Consider the following 21891-nt stretch of genomic DNA (forward strand, 5'->3'; position numbering starts at 1 on the left):
CCTCTGTAATATATAATAAATATAATATATATATATATATATATATATATATATATATATATATATATATATATATATATATAGTATAGGGTAGTTTTATATTTGATTAGTTTGGGTTATGCAAAGGTTATTTTACGGGTTTTAAAGTCGGAGCTCTGTCCGTGTAACACTACGCGATAAATAATCAATGTAAGCTATGTTCTCCTTTTTAAATTAATGTCTCGTACTTAAGTTATTATTATGCTTATTTAAGACGAAGTAATCATGATGTTGGACTAAAAATAATTAAAATTGGGTAATTGGGCTTTGTACCATAATTGGGGTTTGGACAAAAGAACGACACTTGTGGAAATTAGACTATGGGCTATTAATGGGCTTTATATTTGTTTAACTAAATGATAGTTTGTTAATTTTAATATAAAGATTTACAATTAGACGTCCCTATAAATAACCATATACACTCGATCGGACACGATGGGCGGGATATTTATATGTACGAATAATCGTTCATTTAACCGGACACGGGAATGGATTAATAGTCTATGGAATTATTAAAACAGGGGTGAAATTATGTACAAGGACACTTGGCATAATTGATAACAAAGTATTAAAACCTTGGATTACACGCAGTCGATATCCTGGTATAATTATTAAACAAAGTATTAAGACCTTGTTACAGTTTAAGTCCCCAATTAGTTGGAATATTTGACTTCGGATATAAGGATAATTTGACGAGGACACTCGCATTTTATATTTATGACTGATGGACTGTTATGGACAAAAACCAGACGGACATATTAAATAATCTAGGACAAAAAACAATTAACCCATGGGAATAAACTAAAATCAACACGTCAAACATCATGATTACGGAAGTTTAAATAAGCACGATTCCTTTATTTCATATTTAATTTCCTTTATTTCATATTTAATTGCACTTTTAATTATCGCACTTTTATTTATTGTCATTGTATTTAATTGAACTTTTAATTATCGTACTCTTTAATTATCGCAATTTTATTTTCTCGCACTTTTAATTATCGCAATTTCATTATCGTTATTTACTTTACGCTTTAAATTAAGTCTTATTTTTAATATATTTTACATTAGGTTTTAACTGCGACTAAAGTTTTGAAATCGACAAACCGGTCATTAAACGGTAAACCCCCCTTTTATATATTATTATATATAATTATATATATTTTGTACAAATATAGTTAATTAAAATATAGTGTGAAATAAGCCAGCTCCCTGTGGAACGAACCGGACTTACTAAAAACTATACTACTCTACGATTAGGTACACTACCTATAGTGTTGTAGCAAGGTTTAGGTATATCCCATCTGTAAATAAATAATTAAAACTTGTGTAATTTGTAACGTATTTCGTAGTAAAAATAATACTATTTCGTACCCCACCTCGCACACATCAACTTTTTGGCGCCGCTGCCGGGGAGTCGGCGAAACGCAATATTTTTACTTTATTTTTGTATAAATATATTTATATATATTTTTAGAAAAATAATATAAAATTATATAAAAAAAACGGGAAACCATGCGATCGCATGAGCCGGCTCTTATAAAATCATGCGGTCGCATGAGGACAGCTGACAGGCCAACCTAGGATTGCATTTAATACGTATTAGGGTTTTAATATATTTATTATTATTATTTAGGGTTTAGTTATTATATTAATTAAGTTTATTTTAGTTTTAATTTATAATATTAAGTTTTATTATTATTATTATTATTATTATTAAGTATATAGATTAATATTTTTATATAATAATATAAAAATAATATTTTTATAAAATTTGTATTTTTTTGTATTTTTATAGTTTATTCGTAATATTTGTATTTTTATCGTTCGTAATTAGTTATAAGCTAGTATTTTGCCGTAGTTAATTTTTATTTCTAGATTTTTAGGCTTTGCCGTAAAATCCCTTAAGTGCTTTTTCTTTGAACTAAGATTTAGGTGCTTTAGAATTTTGCGACGCTGTTTATAAATTTTAGTATCTTTTAAGTTACGACGCGCTACTTTCTTATTTTTATTTTTCGACGTTTTTCGACGCGTAATCTTTTTCTTTCTTATTTCTCGACACGCTAGTTTTTAGGACATAGATTTTCTATTTCTTCTCTAAAATTCCAAACGAAAATTTATTGGTGCAGCTCCTGGCACAAGGTCTATTTGAAATTCAACGGATCGATGTGGGGGTAATCCCGGTAATTCTTTCGGAAATACATCGGGAAATTCTTTTGCGACAGAAACATCACTGATGTTCTTTTCTTCAGGTTTAACTTCCTTGATGTGTGCTAGAATGACGTAACAACCTTTTCTTATTAGTTTTTGCTCCTTCAAACTACTAATAAGATTAAATTTCGCATTGTTCTTTTCTCCGTACACCATTAAAGGTTTTCCCTTTTCACGCATAATGCGAATCACATTTTTGTAACAAACGACCTCTGCTCTCACCTTTTTCAACCAGTCCATACCAATTATTACCTCAAAACTCCCTAACTGGATTGGTATTAAATCAATTTTAAACGTTTCATCCCCCAGTTTAATTTCTCTATCCCGACATATATTATCTACTGAAATTAATTTACCGTTTGCTAATTCGAGTAAAAATTTACTATCCAAAGGCGTCAATGGGCAACTTAACTTAGCACAAAAATCTCTACTCATATAGCTTCTATCCGCACCCGAATCAAATAAAACATAAGCAGATTTATTATCAATAAGAAACGTACCCGTAACAAGCTCCGGGTCTTCCTGCGCTTCTTCCGTATTAATATTGAAAACTCTTCCGCGGCCCTGCCCATTAGTATTCCCCTTATTCGGGCAATTACTTCTAATGTGGCCCGGTTTTCCACATCCATAACAAACAAAGGCGACATTACTTGTTTCGCCACTATTTGTTCCTTTAGTTCTGTTAAACTTTCGTCAGTAGACCTCACACTTTTCGCACCATGGCCAGTTCTTTTACACTTGGTGCAAAATGTCGTGCAGAACCCATTCTGGTGGTACTCTTCACACCTTTGGCATTTTTGGTTTTTGTTGCCGTTGTTGTTATTGAGGTTGTTGTTGGGATTGTTATTGTTGTTGGAACGGTTGTTGTAGTTGTAGTTGTTGTTGTTGTTGGGACGTTTGTTGTAGTTATGTTGGGATTGCGGTTATTGTTGCGATTGTTGTTGCGGTTGTGGTTGTAATTGTTGTTGTTGTTGTTGTATTGGTGACCCTTGTCACTGGTTTCCTCTCACTTTCTCTTGAGTTGTTTCGTGTTAGCTTCTTCAGCCGCCTGCTCTTTAATTCTTCCCTCAATCTGATTTATGAGTTTATGAGCCATTCGACTTGCCTTTTGTATGGAAGCGGGCTCGTGTGAACTCACATCTTCTTGAATCCTTACTGGTAACCCTTTTATAAACGTGTCGATCTTCTCTTCTTCATCTTCGAACGTTCCTGGACATATTAGGCACAACTCTGTGAATCTTCGTTCATATGTGGTAATGTCGAACCCTTGTGTTCGTAACTATCTAAGCTCTACCTTGAGCTTATTGACTTCGTTTCTAGGACGGTACTTCTCGTTCATCAATTGCTTGAATGCCGACCACGGTAGTGCGTAAGCAGCATTTTGCCCTACCTGTTCAAGAAAGGTGTTCCACCATGTTAACGCAGTACCTGTGAAGGTATGTGTAGCGTACTTAACTTTGTCCTCTTCAGTACACTTACTTATGGCAAACACCGATTCGACTTTCTCAGTCCACCGTTTCAATCCAATTGGTCCTTCAGTTCCATTAAATTCCAAAGGTTTGCAGGCAATGAATTCTTTGTAGGAGCATCCTACACGATTTCTTGTAGAATTAGTTCCACTGCTAGATCCAGAGTTATTGTTATTTTACATCGCAGCCTGTACTGCGGCTATGTTTGCTGCAAGGAAAACACGGAAGTCTTCCTCGTTCATGTTCAAATTCTGACTAGTCGCCGGTGCCATTTCCTTCAAAAATAGCCAAAAGAATTGAGTTAATCATATAGAATTTAAGAGTAGTCAATAGTATCTCGTAGCATTATATGAACTTATTTATAAAAGCTTTTTCTTCATATTAGCATTTTATAGTTTTAATTCGGGTAGTACCTACCCGTTAAGTTCATACTTACTAGCTACTATACAACTCAACTACTATGCTTCTATATGAAAAACTTATTACAATAATATTTCGCGTTCAAACCTTTATACAATATTTTACAAACTTACAATACCACCATTATACATATAGGATGAAATATAGCACATAATATCTTTGCTATTCAGCAGTTATAAAGGCAATTCTAGTTAATACGCAAGTTGTTCAGCAAAGGCAATAAAGACACGTAATTCATAAGTCCAGAAACAGGTCATGCATTCTGGTTTTACTAAAACGACTTCTCATCCTTGGTCTTGTGGAAAGTAACCGTTATGACCATTGGCTAGGCAGCATGTTGTAATGTCGTCAAAAGGACGAGGGTTTCGTAATGCCCAACAGCCTCGTAGCAATCTAAAAACCTTGTTTCTCACCTCAACTACTGAATCCGTCACTTGTGAAAAGGTTTTATTTAAAAGTTGTAATCCGATGTTCTTTTTCTCACTTTGGTAAGAAGCGAACATCACTAACCCGTAAGCATAACATGCTTCTTTATGTTGCATATTAGAAGCTCTTTCTAACTCGCGAAATCCTATGTTGGGATATGTTGAGTCAAAATAGGTTCTTAACCCGTAGCGTAAAATTGCATTTGGGTTCCCCGCGTTTAACGCTTTAAAGAAAACACGGCGTAACTTACGGTCTCCCCAATGTGATATACCCCACCTATCAAAGGAAAGCTTTTTATAAACTAAGGCATTTCTGGAAAGTATTTCAAATGTTTGACAAGTTAATTTCGCCATAACTAAATGTGTTGATGAATTCCTACCGACTCTAGACAAGATTTCCTCAATCATATCCTCTGGTAGGTCTTCTAAAATATTCGGTTGTCTACCCTTAACGTCCATTTTGTTTTTATACTGTAAAATAGACAAGGATTAGATTCGTAAAAGATAAATAACAAACAATACAAGCAATTTTTACATAGAACATAAAAGTACAAGTACACTACAATACATATAATACACAACATGATTACAACTCCCTAATCTGAATCACTGGTTTCTTCTTCATCGGACTTGGTTCACTTTCCTAATTTTCTAGGGATATATGGTGTTCCTCTAATACCAGCCGTCATTTTCCACAATGGTTTAGAAAAACCTGGTGGTTTAGAGGTACCCGGGTTATTGTTACACTTTAGAAAATACGGATGTTGCCGACACATATAAAGCTCATCGGGGTTGGAATCAGGTTTCTCTATTTTTATACCTTTTCCTTTATTATTTTCTTTTGCTATATTAAATTGGGTCGAGGTAATTTCTATAACATCATCGGAATCCTCATCGGGATCCGATTCATCGGAAAATTGGTAATCTTCCCAATATTTTGCTTCCTCGGCGGAAACACCATTGACCATTTTTAACTTTGGTCCGTTGGTTGAGGATTTTCTTTTATTTAAACGATTTACTGTAGGTATCAATATTTCTTTCTCCGGAACCTCTTCTTCTTCCAGTTCCTCCTCTTCCGATTCCTCCTCTTCTGGTTCCTCTTCTTCTGGTTCCTCCTCTTCCGGTTCCTCTTCTTCTGGTTCCTCCTCTTCCGGTTCCTCTTCGGGAATTTGTGAATCTTCCCAAAGTATATTCGACTCTTCATTATTATTAGGTGAGTCGATGGGATTTGTACTAGTGGTAGACATCTATCACACAATATCAAACACATTAAGAGGTTAATATATCACATAATAATTACATGTTAATAATATATAGTTTCCAATAAAAAGTTAAGCAATCGTTTTTTTTTGAAGAAAAACACGGTCGAAGTCCAGACTCACTAATGCATTCTAACAAACTCGGTAAGACACACTAATGCAAAAATTCTGGTTCTCTAAGACCAACGCTCGGATACCAACAGAAATGTCCCGTTCATATTGATTATAAACGTTCCATATTAATTGATTTTGTCGCGAGGTTTTGACCTCTATATGAGACGTTTTTCAAAGACTGCATTCATTTTTAAAACAACCATAACCTTCATTTTATCGATAAAGGTTTAAAAAGCATTACGCAGATTATCAAATAATGATAATCTAAAATATACCGTTTACACACGACCATTACATAATGGTTTACAATAAGAATATATTACATCAAAAATAAGTTTCTTGAATGCAGTTTTTACATAATATCATACAAGCATGGACTTCAAATCTTGTCCTTATTTTAGTATGCAACAGCGGAAGCTCTTAATAATCACCTGAGAATAAACATGCTTAAAACGTCAATTAAAATGTTGGTGAGTTATAGGTTTAACCTATATATTATCAAATCATAGTAATAGACCACAAGATTTCATATTTCAATATACGTCCCATACATAGAGATAAAAATCATTCATATGGTGAACACCTGGTAACCGACATTAACAAGATGCATATAGAATATCCCCATCATTCCGTGACACCCATCGAACATGATAAAATCGAAGTACTAAAGCATTCCAAATTCCAAAATGGGGCTTGTTGGGCCCGATAGATCTATCTTTAGGATTCGCGTCAATTTGGGGGTCTGTTCCCAAATTCTTAGGCTACCAAGCTAAAAAGGGGCATATTCGGCTTCGATCATTCACCCATATAATGTAGTTTCATTTATTTGCTTCTATTTCGTAAAACATTTATAAAATTACATGTATTCTCATCCCAAAATATTAGATTTTTAAAAGTGGGACTATAACTCACTTTCACATATTTTTACTTCGTCGGGAAGTAAGACTTGGCCACTGGTCGATTAACGAACCTATAACAACTATGTACATATATATCAAAGTATGTTCAAAATATATTTACAACATTTTTAGTACATTTTACTGTTTTAAGTTTTATTAAGTCAGCTATCCTCGTTAGTAACCTACATCTAGTTGTCCATAGTTAGATGTACAGAAATAAATCGATATATATATTATCTTGAATCAATCTACGACCCAGTGTATACACGTCTCAGGCTAGATCACAATTCAAAGTATATATATTTTTGGAATCAACCTCAACCCTGTATAGCTAACTCCAACATTACTGCATATAGAGTGTCTATGGTTGTTCCAAATAATATATATATATGGGTCGATATGATATGTCAAAACATTTGCATACGTGTCTATGGTATCCCAAGATTACATAATATATTAGAATACATGTATAATACTGTAACGACCCGTCAAAATCGCTATTGACGCGGCACGTTAATCATTGATTCCACAGTGAGGTTTTGACCTCTATATGATACGTTTTGATAAAATATTGCATTCATTAAAATAAGTGACTTTCTAAACATAGAAAGTTATAAACATGTGGGCGAGTGCTTAGGTATAAGCAAAACCCCGAAATACATAAGTCTTTAATTTACAGGTTGACATCACAGTCCAATTATTTATTACACAACGCAGTTTTATTTTGAATGCAATAAACTTTGTACAAAGCATGAGAGACTCCATGCAGGCAACAAGCACATCACAGCGGAAGCATTCTAAGGACCTGAGAATAAAACATGCTAAAAAGTCAACACGAATGTTGGTGAGTTATAGGTTTAATTGCTCGAGTCATAAACATATATAAAGATAGACCACAAGATTTCATCAAAAGTTTATCAATAGATTCTACGTAACAGAGCACCCTGGTAACTAAACTTAACGCTATAGTGATAATTACCCCATTCGTTTTAATACGCGCAAACCAACGTGTCTTAAACTCAAATAACATACGTCCGTTAAAAGGCTAGCGCTCTAGCTCGGACGGGGATGTCAAGCCCTATGGATCCATATACAATTATTCGCGCCCACCAGTCCATATCCTATGTACTGGCAGCTACTAGTTACCAAAGCTAAGGGATTTTCGGTTTAACTCAGTGTAGAATTTTGTATGTACTTGTGTCTTATTGCGTTTAAAATAAATTGTATGTATTCTCAGCCCAAAAATATTTAAAGTATTTAAAAAGGGAGACTATAACTCACAGTTCAATATTGAGACTCAATATTGTTGGCAAATTGCGTAGACGTAATGATGGTAGACGACTGTATGGTTGGCCTTGGATTCAAGAACAATACCCCGAACAATACCCAATATTTCCTTAGCTTAAAGCGGTTTGAAACCCGAATTAAAAATACCCTCGAATATACTTTATTATTATTAAACTTAAAATTAAAATTATAATTAAAATTATAAATATAAATTTTAAGTACAGAATAAGAATGAAAAAAAACGTCGAGCAAAACTGACCTTTTATAGTACTTTTCGATTTACTGTAGCTCATGCGATCGCATGAGTTTTTAGTGTTTTTGCCATGCGATCGCATGGCCGCCTTTTCTGTTTTTGTTTGCTAGTTCGTCGACATCAAATAGTATTTCACTGTAGCAAATAGTGTTTCACTGTAGCAAATAGTGTTTAATGTAGCAAATCAATGTAGCAAGTCGTTTTCACTGTAGCACTGTAGCAAAATACGGTTTCACTGTAGCAAATAGTGTTTTACTGTAGCAAAGTCATTTTTACTGTAGCAATTAATGTTTTACTGTAGGAAAGTCGTTTTTACTTGTACATCTTATAATATATATATATACATACATATATTTACATAATATTAAATCATAAAGAGAATTGGTTTAAATTAGTCGAAATTTTTCGGTTCATCACAAATACAATATAAGTTAGCTATGATATGATTAATATAGATTTGTTACCAATTTTCACGTAGCTACAACAAGCAAAAATATCCAATCTTGTTTTACCCATAACTTCTTCGTTTTAAATCCGTTTTGAGTGTTTCAAGTTGCTATGGTTTCATATTGAACTTAAGTTTATGAATCTAAACAGAAAAAGTATAATTTTATAGTCAAAAATACAGGTTAAAAGTCGTTTTTGTAAAGGTAGTCATTTCAGTTGAAAGAACGACGTCTAGATGACCATTTTGGAAAACATACTTCCACTTTGAGTTTAACCACGATTTTTGGATATAGTTTCATGTTCATAAGAAAAATCATTTTCACTGTAGCACTGTAGCAAAATACGGTTTCACTGTAGCAAATAGTGTTTTACTGTAGCAAAGTCATTTTTACTGTAGCAATTAATGTTTTACTGTAGGAAAGTCGTTTTTACTTGTACATCTTATAATATATATATATATATATACATACATATATTTACATAATATTAAATCATAAAGAGAATTGGTTTAAATTAGTCGAAATTTTTCGGTTCATCACATGACCTCCCCGTTAAAGAAAATTTCGTCCCGAAATTTTGAGTAGTACCTGTTTCATGAGCGATATCAGTGAACAAATGTGGATACTTTTGCTTCATTTGATCCTCACGTTCCCAAGTAAACTCGGGTCCTCGTCTAGCGTTCCAACGAACTCTAACTATCAGTATTTTGCTTTGTTTTAATTGTTTGACCTCACGGTCCATGAATTCAACAGGTTCTTCGACAAAATGGAGTTTATCATTGATTCGTATTTCGTCAAGAGGAATTATGACATCCTCTTCAGCTAAACATTTCTTCAAATTTGACACGTGAAATGTGTCGTGAACACTACTAAGTTCTTGTGGTAGCCTTAATCGATAAGCAACTGCTCCAATTCTTTCGGTGATTTCAAAGGGTCCTACGTACCTAGGACTTAGCTTTCCTCGTTTACCGAATCGTACAACGCCTTTCCAGGGTGACACTTTCAACATGACTTTGTCGCTCACTTGAAATTCTAGCGGTTTTCTTCTTACATCAGCATAACTCTTTTGGCGACTCATGGCCGTTTTCAATCGCTGTTGTATTTGAATGATCTTTTCGGTGGTTTCGTGAATAATTTCTGGTCCAGTAAGTTGTCTTTCTCCTACTTCACTCCAACATATAGGAGATCTGCACTTTCTACCGTAAAGTGCTTCAAATGGCGCTGCGTTGATGCTCGTATGATAGCTGTTATTGTATGAAAATTCTGCCAACGGTAAGTGTCGATCCCAACTGGTTCCAAAGTCAATTACGCATGCCCGTAACATGTCTTCCAATGTTTGTATTGTTCTTTCACTTTGACCATCTGTCTGTGGGTGATAAGCGGTGCTCATATCTAATCGAGTTCCCAATGATTTTTGTAATGACTGCCAGAAACGTGATGTGAATCGGGTGTCGCGATCAGATATGATAGAGATGGGTACACCATGCCTGGAAACTACTTCCTTCAAATATAGGCGTGCTAATTTCTCCATACTGTCTGTCTCCTTTATTGGTAGAAAGTGAGCTGATTTAGTTAGACGATCAACTATCACCCAAATAGTATCATGACTACTTGCAGTCCTTGGCAATTTCGTAATGAAATCCATAGTTATTCTTTCCCATTTCCACTGCGGAATTTCTGGTTGTTGCAGTAATCCTGACGGCTTTTGGTGCTCAGCTTTGACCTTTGCACACGTCAAACATTTGCTTACATAAGTAGCAATTTCTGTCTTCATATTAGGCCACCAATAAAACTTCTTGAGATCGTGGTACATTTTCCCGTTTCCTGGGTGAATTGAGTACCTCGTTTTGTGTGCTTCATCTAGTACTAGTTGCCTTAGATTGCCATGTTTTGGTACCCATATCCTATCAGCAAAATACAGGGTTCCATCGGCTTTTACTTCAAGCTATTTTTCTAACCCTCTGCTCATTTCGCCTTTTTCATTTTCTTCTTTTAAAGTCTCTAACTGTGCTGCTTGAATTTGCTTTGTGAGATCAGTACGAATTGTAATATTCAAAGCTCGGACCCTAAGAGGTTTTACTCTTTCTTTTCGACTTAGGGCATCAGCTACAACATTAGCTTTTCCGGGGTGGTAACGGATTTCACAATCGTAATCGTTTAACAACTCTACCCAGCGACGTTGCCTCATATTGAGTTGTTTTTGATCAAAAATATGCTGAAGACTCTTATGGTCGGTGTACACTGTACACTTGGTGCCATATAGATAGTGTCTCCATATTTTGAGTGCAAAAACTACTGCTCCAAGTTCCAAATCGTGCGTCGTATAGTTCTTTTCATGAATTTTTAGTTGTCGTGAGGCATATGCGATGACTTTTGTGCGTTGCATTAATACACATCCTAAACCTTGGCGTGAAGCATCACAATAGATCACGAAATCATCATTTCCTTCCGGTAATGACAAAATGGGTGCAGACGTTAACTTCTTCTTTAATAACTGGAATGAGGATTCCTGTTCTGTGGACCAATCATACTTCTTTCCCTTTTGAGTCAATGCAGTTAAGGGTTTGGAGATTCTAGAGAAATCTTGAATGAATCTTCGGTAGTACCCAGCAAGACCTAAGAATTGGCGAATTTGTGTTGGAGTCTTCGGGGTTTCCCATTTACTAATGGCTTCGATCTTGGCGGGGTCAATTTTAATTCCATGTTTACTGACAACATGGCCCAAAAATTGTACTTCTTGTAACCAGAAATCACACTTCAAAAATTTTGCGTACAATTCTTCTTTCTTGAGTATCTCTAGTACCAGTCTTAAGTGTTGCTCATGTTCTTCCTTGTTCTTCGAGTAAATCAATATGTTGTCGATAAAAACAATGACAAATTTGTCTAAATACGGTCTACAGATGCGATTCATTAGATCCATGAATACTGCTGGAGCATTAGTCAATCCAAAAGGCATGACTAAAAATTCATAGTGACCGTAACGGGTTCTGAACGCGGTTTTAGGAACATCTTCTTCCTTCACTCTCAGTTGATGATATCCGGAGCGTAGATCAATCTTAGAATAAACACTTGATCCTTGCAATTGATCAAACAAATCATCAATCCTCGGTAATGGGTACCGATTCTTGATCGTTAATTTGTTTAATTCTCGGTAATCTATGCACATTCTCATAGATCCATCCTTCTTCTTGACGAACAGAATAGGAGCACCCCAAGGTGAAAAACTAGGACGAATAAATCCACGGTCCGATAATTCTTGCAACTGGTCTTGTAATTCTTGCATTTCTGAAGGTGCAAGTCTATATGGAGATCGGGCTACAGGTGCAGCTCCTGGTATGAGATCAATCTGGAATTCTACACATCTGTGTGGAGGTAGCCCCGGTAATTCTTCTGGAAATACTCCGGGATATTCTCTTACAACCGGCATGTCATCAATGCTTCTTTCTTCAGTATCGATCTTCTTTACGTGTGCCAGAATAGCATAACAACCTTTTCTTATAAGTTTCTGGGCCTTCATACAGTTGATAAAGTTCAGTTTTGAGTTGTTCTTCTCCCCATAAATCATTAATGACGTTTCATCCTTACGAGGGATGCGGATTGCTTTCTCAGCGCAAACAACTTCCGCTCTTGTTTTGGACATCCAGTCCATGCCAACGATTACATCAAAACTTCCTAATTCTACGGTTATCAAATCAATTTTGAAGGTTTCACCAGCGAGATTCATTTCGCAACCATGGCAAATTTTATCGGCTTTTATCAGTTTACCATTAGCTAATTCAATAGTATATTTATCGTCTAGAGGTAATGATGCACATTTTAGTTTAAAACTAAAGTCTTTACACATATAACTTCTATCAGCACCCGTATCAAACATAATAGAAGCTAGTTGATTATTAACGGTAAACGTACCCGTGACAAGATTAGGATCCTCACGTGCTTTACTGGCACTAACATTAAATGCCCTCCCACGTGCGGTTTCTTTGTTCTTCTCCTTATCAGGGCATTGATTTATAAAGTGACCAGACTTCCCGCATCCAAAACATTTCTTGACATCGGTCAGTTTTGTCTTTACTTCAGAAACGGTGGCATAACAATATTTCGCCACATGTCCTTTCTTGTTGCACTTATCACAGACCACTTGGCAATAACCTGCATGATGTGTGTAACATCTTTTGCAGAACGGATGGGGTCCCTTATAGTTTGGACTTGCAGTTGCCCCATCTTGTTTACCTTTAAAAGTTTCTTGTTTCTTCAGGTGAGTACTTTTGCCCTTATAGTCTTCCCATTTCCTCTTTCCTTCAGTTGTCTTGACTTCGGTAATTGGTGCCTTAATCGAACTCTCTGTGATCTGGTCCATGAGTTGGTGTGCCATTGTCATGGCTTCCTGCATCGTATTCGGTTTGGACGATGTAACATTTCCTTTGATATTGATCGATAAACCGTCAATATACATTTCTATCTTTCGTTTCTCGTTTGGCACCAATTCGGGACACAACAAGGCTAGTTCCATGAAACGCTTTTCATAGTTATTGAGATTCGCGCCGATAACCTTCAGATTACGTAACTCAGATTCCATTTTTCTGATCTCGTTTCGAGGACAGTACTCCTCGATTAGCATCTTTTTCAGTTCTTCCCAAGAGATATCATATGCCGTATCTATTCCTTCTGCTTTAGCATAATTGTTCCACCAAGTAAGTGCACCGTCTTGCAACGTACACAAAGCATACTTTGACTTGTCTCCGTTCGCACAATTACTGATTTTGAAAACGGACTCCATCTTTTCAAACCATCGGGTTAAACCGACTGGTCCCTCGGTTCCACTAAACGTCTGTGGTTTGCATCCTTGAAAAGTTTTGTATGAGCATCCGTTTCGTGAGTTTGTGTTTACGGCTGCTGCTTTGGCTGCTGCTTCGGATGTTGCTTTTGCTGCCTCGGCTGCAGCAATTCTTTCATTCACACGTTTTTCGACTAGTTGCTCAAACTCAGCATCCGACATTTGAGACATGTTTCTTCAATAAACACAACAGATATAATTTAATCATATAGAATATTATAGGTAAAATGAGTTGTCAATAGTTAATCGTAGCATATTAATAATATGAACCGATTATTATAAAAGCCTTTTCTTCTTATTAGCGTTTTATAATTATTTCTAGGGTATTACCTACCCGTTAAGTTCATACATAATAGCTAGTACAAGGAATTAACTACTAATATCCTAATAATATTCCACTATGAAAAATTATAGCGAGTTACTACATTATTATGTAATAATAATAAGAAGTAGTAATAATACAAATAATCATTCCATGCATTTATTATTAATAAACCAAAATAATACAATACCATACAATACTGATATTTTACATATGCTTATTTTACATAACAAGATAGAGTAGCACACATAAGCAATAAAATAGCGCATGGAAGATTTATGGTTGCGAGGTCGTTTATTCAGAACTATCAGAAACTTCTTCCCATTTGGTTCTCTCTGCCAATTGTTTGTGTGCACATGGTCCGACAGACATTCTGGCAGTGTATTTTATTTTTGGTTGGGGTTTTGAGGTACCCGTTGCCTCAGTGGGTTTAATACAATAAGGGTGGTTACGGATCGAATGGTCCTGTTCTTTTTTAATAATTAAGGACATTTTATTATTGTGGTTGTTTTTATTATCTATAGCAAGTTGGAATTTCTCCTTAGTGATCTCTTTTATTTCATTAGCGAAATCCTCCTCCTTACTGATCTCGTCTGATGACGAACTGTCTAAGTCATGTGTAGGAGAATATGATGACGAACTGCAAGAAAATGTACCGATGGTCATGAACCGAAATCTGCCAGGCGTAATCGGCACAACCCGCCCGTCGGCGGTATATCTGGACCAATGTCCATATTTGTTTAGAAATGGACGATCCTCGTTTACTCCAGGGATCATGGGTCCATGCCAACGATACTGTGGCTCCGGAAAACTAAAGCTGGGTGGAGCTGGAACCTCCTCTGGGTTTACCGGGAGTTGAGATTCCCCGGCTAACACAATTTCTTCTTTAATAGGTATTGGAACGCCCTTTTCAGTTGTGGATAGAATAGATTCAGTGTCCGATTCCGAGTCGTACAAAATGATAGGATTAGAGGAAGTCATCTATCACATAATTGAAACAACAATTACGTTAGCATATAAATATATCACATATAATGTTTTTAACCAATTAATAAGCAAAAATCAGTAAAAACGGATATGGTCATAGTCCAGACTCACTAATGCATCCTAACAATTACCAGTTAAACACACTAATGAAATTTCTGGTTCCCTATGACCTCAAGCTCGGATACCAACTGTAACGACCCGTCAAAATCGCTATTGACGCGGCACGTTAATCATTGATTCCACAGTGAGGTTTTGACCTCTATATGATACGTTTTGATAAAATATTGCATTCATTAAAATAAGTGACTTTCTAAACATAGAAAGTTATAAACATGTGGGCGAGTGCTTAGGTATAAGCAAAACCCCGAAATACATAAGTCTTTAATTTACAGGTTGACATCACAGTCCAATTATTTATTACACAACGCAGTTTTATTTTGAATGCAATAAACTTTGTACAAAGCATGAGAGACTCCATGCAGGCAACAAGCACATCACAGCGGAAGCATTCTAAGGACCTGAGAATAAAACATGCTAAAAAGTCAACACGAATGTTGGTGAGTTATAGGTTTAATTGCTCGAGTCATAAACATATATAAAGATAGACCACAAGATTTCATCAAAAGTTTATCAATAGATTCTACGTAACAGAGCACCCTGGTAACTAAACTTAACGCTATAGTGATAATTACCCCATTCGTTTTAATACGCGCAAACCAACGTGTCTTAAACTCAAATAACATACGTCCGTTAAAAGGCTAGCGCTCTAGCTCGGACGGGGATGTCAAGCCCTATGGATCCATATACAATTATTCGCGCCCACCAGTCCATATCCTATGTACTGGCAGCTACTAGTTACCAAAGCTAAGGGATTTTCGGTTTAACTCAGTGTAGAATTTTGTATGTACTTGTGTCTTATTGCGTTTAAAATAAATTGTATGTATTCTCAGCCCAAAAATATTTAAAGTATTTAAAAAGGGAGACTATAACTCACAGTTCAATATTGAGACTCAATATTGTTGGCAAATTGCGTAGACGTAATGATGGTAGACGACTGTATGGTTGGCCTTGGATTCAAGAACAATACCCCGAACAATACCCAATATTTCCTTAGCTTAAAGCGGTTTGAAACCCGAATTAAAAATACCCTCGAATATACTTTATTATTATTAAACTTAAAATTAAAATTATAATTAAAATTATAAATATAAATTTTAAGTACAGAATAAGAATGAAAAAAAACGTCGAGCAAAACTGACCTTTTATAGTACTTTTCGATTTACTGTAGCTCATGCGATCGCATGGCCGCCTTTTCTGTTTTTGTTTGCTAGTTCGTCGACATCAAATAGTATTTTACTGTAGCAAATAGTGTTTCACTGTAGCAAATAGTGTTTTACTGTAGCAAATCACTGTAGCACTGTAGCAAAATACGGTTTCACTGTAGCAAATAGTGTTTTACTGTAGCAAAGTCATTTTTACTGTAGCAATTAATGTTTTACTGTAGGAAAGTCGTTTTTACTTGTACATCTTATAATATATATATATATACATACATATATTTACATAATATTAAATCATAAAGAGAATTGGTTTAAATTAGTCGAAATTTTTCGGTTCATCACAAATACAATATAAGTTAGCTATGATATGATTAATATAGATTTGTTACCAATTTTCACGTAGCTACAACAAGCAAAAATATCCAATCTTGTTTTACCCATAACTTCTTCGTTTTAAATCCGTTTTGAGTGTTTCAAGTTGCTATGGTTTCATATTGAACTTAAGTTTATGAATCTAAACAGAAAAAGTATAATTTTATAGTCAAAAATACAGGTTAAAAGTCGTTTTTGTAAAGGTAGTCATTTCAGTTGAAAGAACGACATCTAGATGACCATTTTGGAAAACATACTTCCACTTTGAGTTTAACCACGATTTTTGGATATAGTTTCATGTTCATAAGAAAAATCATTTTCCCATAAGAATAACTTTTAAATCAAAGTTTATCATAGTTTTTAATTAACTAACCCAAAACAGCCCGAGGTGTTACTACGACGGCGTATATCCGGTTTTACGGTGTTTTTCGTGTTTTCCGGTTTTAAATCATTAAGTTAGCATATCATATAGATATAGAACATGTGTTTAGTTGATTTTAAAAGTCAAGTTAGAAGGATTAATTTTTGTTTGTGAACAAGTTTAGAATTAACTAAACTATGTTCTAGTGATTACGAGTTTAAACCTTCGAATAAGATAGTTTTATATATATGAATCGAATGATGTTATGAACATCATTACTACCTCAAGTTTAGTAGGCAAACCTAATAGAAGTGATAAGAAATGATCTAGATTCAAAGGAGCTTGGATGGCTTGAATGTTCTTGAAGTAGGATCATGACACAAAACAAGTTCAAGTAAGATTTTTACTCGAATTAAGATAGTTTATAGATATAGAAATTGAATCAAAGTTTGAATATGAATATTACCTTGAATAAGAAAGATAACCTACTATAAATAACAAAGGTTTCTTGATCTTAGATGATTACTTGGAATGGATTAGAAAGCTTGGAAGTAAACTAGTAAACTTGAAAGGATTTTCGAAGTGTTCTTCCTAAGATGATTATAGCTTGATTCTTGAAGTAATTTTTGATGAAGATGATGATTAGCTACTAGAAAAATTCATTCATAAGTGTGTGTGTGTGTGTGTGTGTGTGTGTGTGTGTGTGTTGAGAGAGAATTAGAAAGAGAATTGGAAGTGAAATGGAGTGAATGATGAGTGGTAAGTGGTGAGTGGTGAGTGGGGTTAAAGGAGTTCTAATTAGTTGACTAGTTCATGGTAGAAGTTAAAATTGATTAGTCATTCATGACATAATCAAGAGTGGAATCCCATGCTAGTTCCTATTGGTATATACCCATAGTAAGTACGTCTAGTAGCTTTGTATAATACGGGTATGAATACGACTAGAATTCTTGATGAAAAAAGAATGGGAATGTAACTGTAACTATTTTCATTAAGTATGAGTGTTTTGATATATGTCTTGAAGTCTTCCAAAAGTATATTAATACATCTAAATACACTACATGTATATACATTTTAACTGAGTCGTTAAGTCATCGTTAGTCGTTACATGTAAGTGTTGTTTTGAAACCTTTAAGTTAACGATCTCATTTAATGTTGTTAACCCATTGTTTATTATATCTAATGAGATGTTAAATTATTATATTATCATGATATTATGATATATTAATATATCTTAATATGATATATATATATATATATATATACATTTAAATGTCGTTACAACAATAATCGTTACATATATGCCTCGTTCGAAATCCTTAAGTTAGTAGTCTTGTTTTTACATATGTAGTTCATTGTTAATATAATTAATGATATGTTTACTTATCATAATATCATGTTAACTATATAAATATCCATATATATGACATCATATAGTTTTTACAAGTTTTAACGTTCGTGAATCACCGGTCAACTTGGGTGGTCAATTGTCTATATAAAACCTATTTCAATTAATCAAGTCTTAACAAGTTTGATTGCTTAACATGTTGGAAACACTTAATCATATAAATATCAATTTCATTTAATATATATAAATATGGAAAAGTTCGGGTCACTACATGCCCAGTCTTCCCGCACCTCCAGCATACCAGATTCTTCCCAGAGTTTCTCTTTCGCCTATCCGAACACTACACTATCGTATCTCCTGATGACGAGACCCCGTTACCTTCCAGTCTTTTCTCTCGGATAGGAGCTTGCTAGTAACGTCTTCAAACTTCAGAGTTTTCTTCCCATACATCAAAATAGGTTTCATGTGTTCATAAGACGATGATAAAGATAATATCAACCTCAAAGCTTTATCTTCATCATCCGTTTTAACTCCAATAGCCTCCAGTTCTGAAACAATACCGTTAAGAATACTTAGATGATCTGAAATCTTTGAACCTCCATCCATACGCAGAGTATGAAATTGTTCTTTAAGACACAACCGATTTGAGATGCCCTTGCCCTGGTACAACTGCTCTAGTTTAATCCAAAGCTCCTTTGCCGTAGATAACCCGTGCACATTTGCAAGCACGTTCTTTGCAAGACACAAACGAATCGCACTTGCTGCCCTCAAATCCATATCATCCCATTCTTCTTCATCGAACTTACTGTTAGAATCACTGCCGGGAACAAAGGTGGGTTTACCTTTCAATGCCTTGTGTAACCCGGACTGAATCAACACATCCTTGACTTGAACCTGCCATAAGCCAAAATTGATCATCCCATCAAATTTCTCTACATCAAATCTCATTGGACTGAACTTCGACATCGTATCCGTATCCTATAAACAACACTTTCTCTGATTTTGCTCACGTTTCGAATAGCCAAAAGATGTAGCAGGTAGCCAGGACACTTTAAATCGGAAATCCACAACTCGCCACTAACAAATCCCACTATTACTACGAATCAGAAAAAATATTGTCTAACCAGATATCCTATACGATCAATAGAACTCGTTTCTGATGTGGACGATCCACTCCCGTGGCAACCACAGAGCATACTCCGACTCCTATAACCGAGACCCCCGTCAAACCTGACGCTCTGATACCAGTTGTTGGGAAATTATGGTCTCACTAATATCCACCACCCAGCCCAACAATAATAGTAAAGAAATAAGAACAATACACAACACAAGATTTAACGTGAAAACTCCAAAACAGGTGAAAAACCACCGGCCCCCAAAGAGAGAAATACACTATATAAAAAATTGTTACAATGATATAGACGACTCTCTTAAGCCAACTACACTCTCCAAAATATTTAACTAATACAACTCTCAAACAAGGGTAAGAAAGAAAGAAATAATCAAATACTTAAAGTGTATTGATTGGTGCAATTTGAAAGTGAGGCTTAACACTCCTTTTATAACCAAATCACCCCTCTCCCACTTCTTCCTCCCACCTATGTGGGATAACATTCATTCACAAATACAAAGCAACCATATCAATTTCTTCTAACCAAAACTATAACCAACAAGACTGTGTCCATGATTTTTGTTTCAAAAAAGGACAATGAAAGGTAATTGACACTATCTGTAGAAAGAATCTTGAGATGTTGACTTGGATTGATAATTTACGCATGCTAGGAAGAAGCAAACTTTTATTTAAAGAATCGAAAGAAGGTTTCTTTAACACGAGGGGGATCGATAATCAAAGCCCGTTAGATATATGCTAACAATTTGTAATTTTTTTCGTTTCCTCTTGAGATTAGTGTGAAAGAACGAAGAGTTTTCGTCCCCATTCTGTTGATCAATCGTTTATTTTATTGAGCAAGGTTCGCAACTACCGTGTTTTCAGTTAAAGCTAAATCTTTCAGTGCACAAGATCTAGAAGTAGCTAAAGAGGGGTAATCGGTGCCAACTTCTAACAGAACATCTCTACAATCTTGTTAGTGAGCTCAAGTCTATTCCGATTAGAAGATGAGCGAATATCACTACTCCACGACTTCAAGGTAGTTTTAACAAGTTTCAGTTTATCCTTGAATTTAATCTAGGGTTGGAACTAACTTTTGGGATTGATCATTCCATGTATCCACAACCCTTTTGTCAAAATTGTCGAGATTAAACCAAGAGTGGAAAAGTTTGAACGGAGTCGGCCCATAATCAACAACTTCATTACAAAGAAGAAACCTTGTGTTGTAGCTCATGTGATAGTGATCCACCTCTCTTAGCGAGAGGTCAGAAGTTCAACTTAGTGGCGGAGCTAGGAAATTTTTTCACCGGGGGCAAATTTTTTTTTTTTTTAGGGATTTTCTTTTTTTTGACAAAATATGGAGGTTTTGGGGCAAAATATAGAGTTTTTTGAGCAAAATTTGAAGATTTTTGGGCAAAATCTAAAGGTTGTGGGGCAAAATATGGAGGTTTTTGGGCAAAATATGGAAGTTTTTGGGCAAAATATGAACGTTCTGGGGCAAAAAAATCCACTGGGGGTAGGCGCCCCACCCTGCCCCTTCATAAGTTTGCCCTTGGTTCGACTCCCGTGGGGTGCAGCATTGCACATAAGGTTGCCCCTATTCCACTCAAAGGTTCCTTTAGGACATCACGTTGCGGGGGCATTGAGGGAGGGGGGTTTTACCGCCCATGCTCTCGGATTGGGCCGGATTTTCTCTTTGGCAGCAGTTGGAGGCGGGTTTTGTAATTGCGTGTTATGTAATTGCAGGAGATGAACGCGTGAGTGGTTTAGTCTCCCTGGCTGATCGCGAACTGCTGTTAAATTTTTTTTATTACAAAGAAGAATGAGACAATGATCTGACCATAAGTTACAGAGATATTGCCCGTAACGTGAGGAAATGTATCTAAAATCTCGTTACAAACCAATAATCCACCAATCTTTGAGCGTTTAGAGAAAAACTTATTCACTCTTGTAAAAGCTCGTCCCCCCAAAGGAATGACCTCCGCTAGCAATATACTCATTAAAGTCGGAAGCGTCTAAACGATTAAAATGTGAACCAAAATGTTCTTGAAAATCACACCGAATAAAGTCACAAAAATGATAAAATCGCCTCCATTATTATTGATTGAATTAAGTATGAAATCCCAAATGCTTTTTTTTGTGGCATCTCGACTGTTGAGCATACATGTTAATTAAGAAACATGTAGTCTCTACCTGAGCCTTCGACGATCAAAACGTTATTGAAAGAAACTAGTGAAATGACCCGTGGAACCACGAGTTTGTTTAAACAAAACAGTTTAATGATATGTTTTTGGTATTAAGTAAACCTAAATGCTAAAGTCATTTAGTTTAATGAGCCGTGGAACCACAGAGTCCGACGACGAAACTCGTCAGGTGAGCATTTCATCAAACACCTAAAATGGATATTAAACAATCAACATCCAATCATAATAGATAATATTGATTGTCATTTTATTT

The sequence above is a fragment of the Rutidosis leptorrhynchoides genome, chromosome 7 (genome assembly GCF_046630445.1).
Source record: "Rutidosis leptorrhynchoides isolate AG116_Rl617_1_P2 chromosome 7, CSIRO_AGI_Rlap_v1, whole genome shotgun sequence".
In the NCBI taxonomy this organism is placed as follows: Eukaryota; Viridiplantae; Streptophyta; class Magnoliopsida; order Asterales; family Asteraceae; genus Rutidosis; species Rutidosis leptorrhynchoides.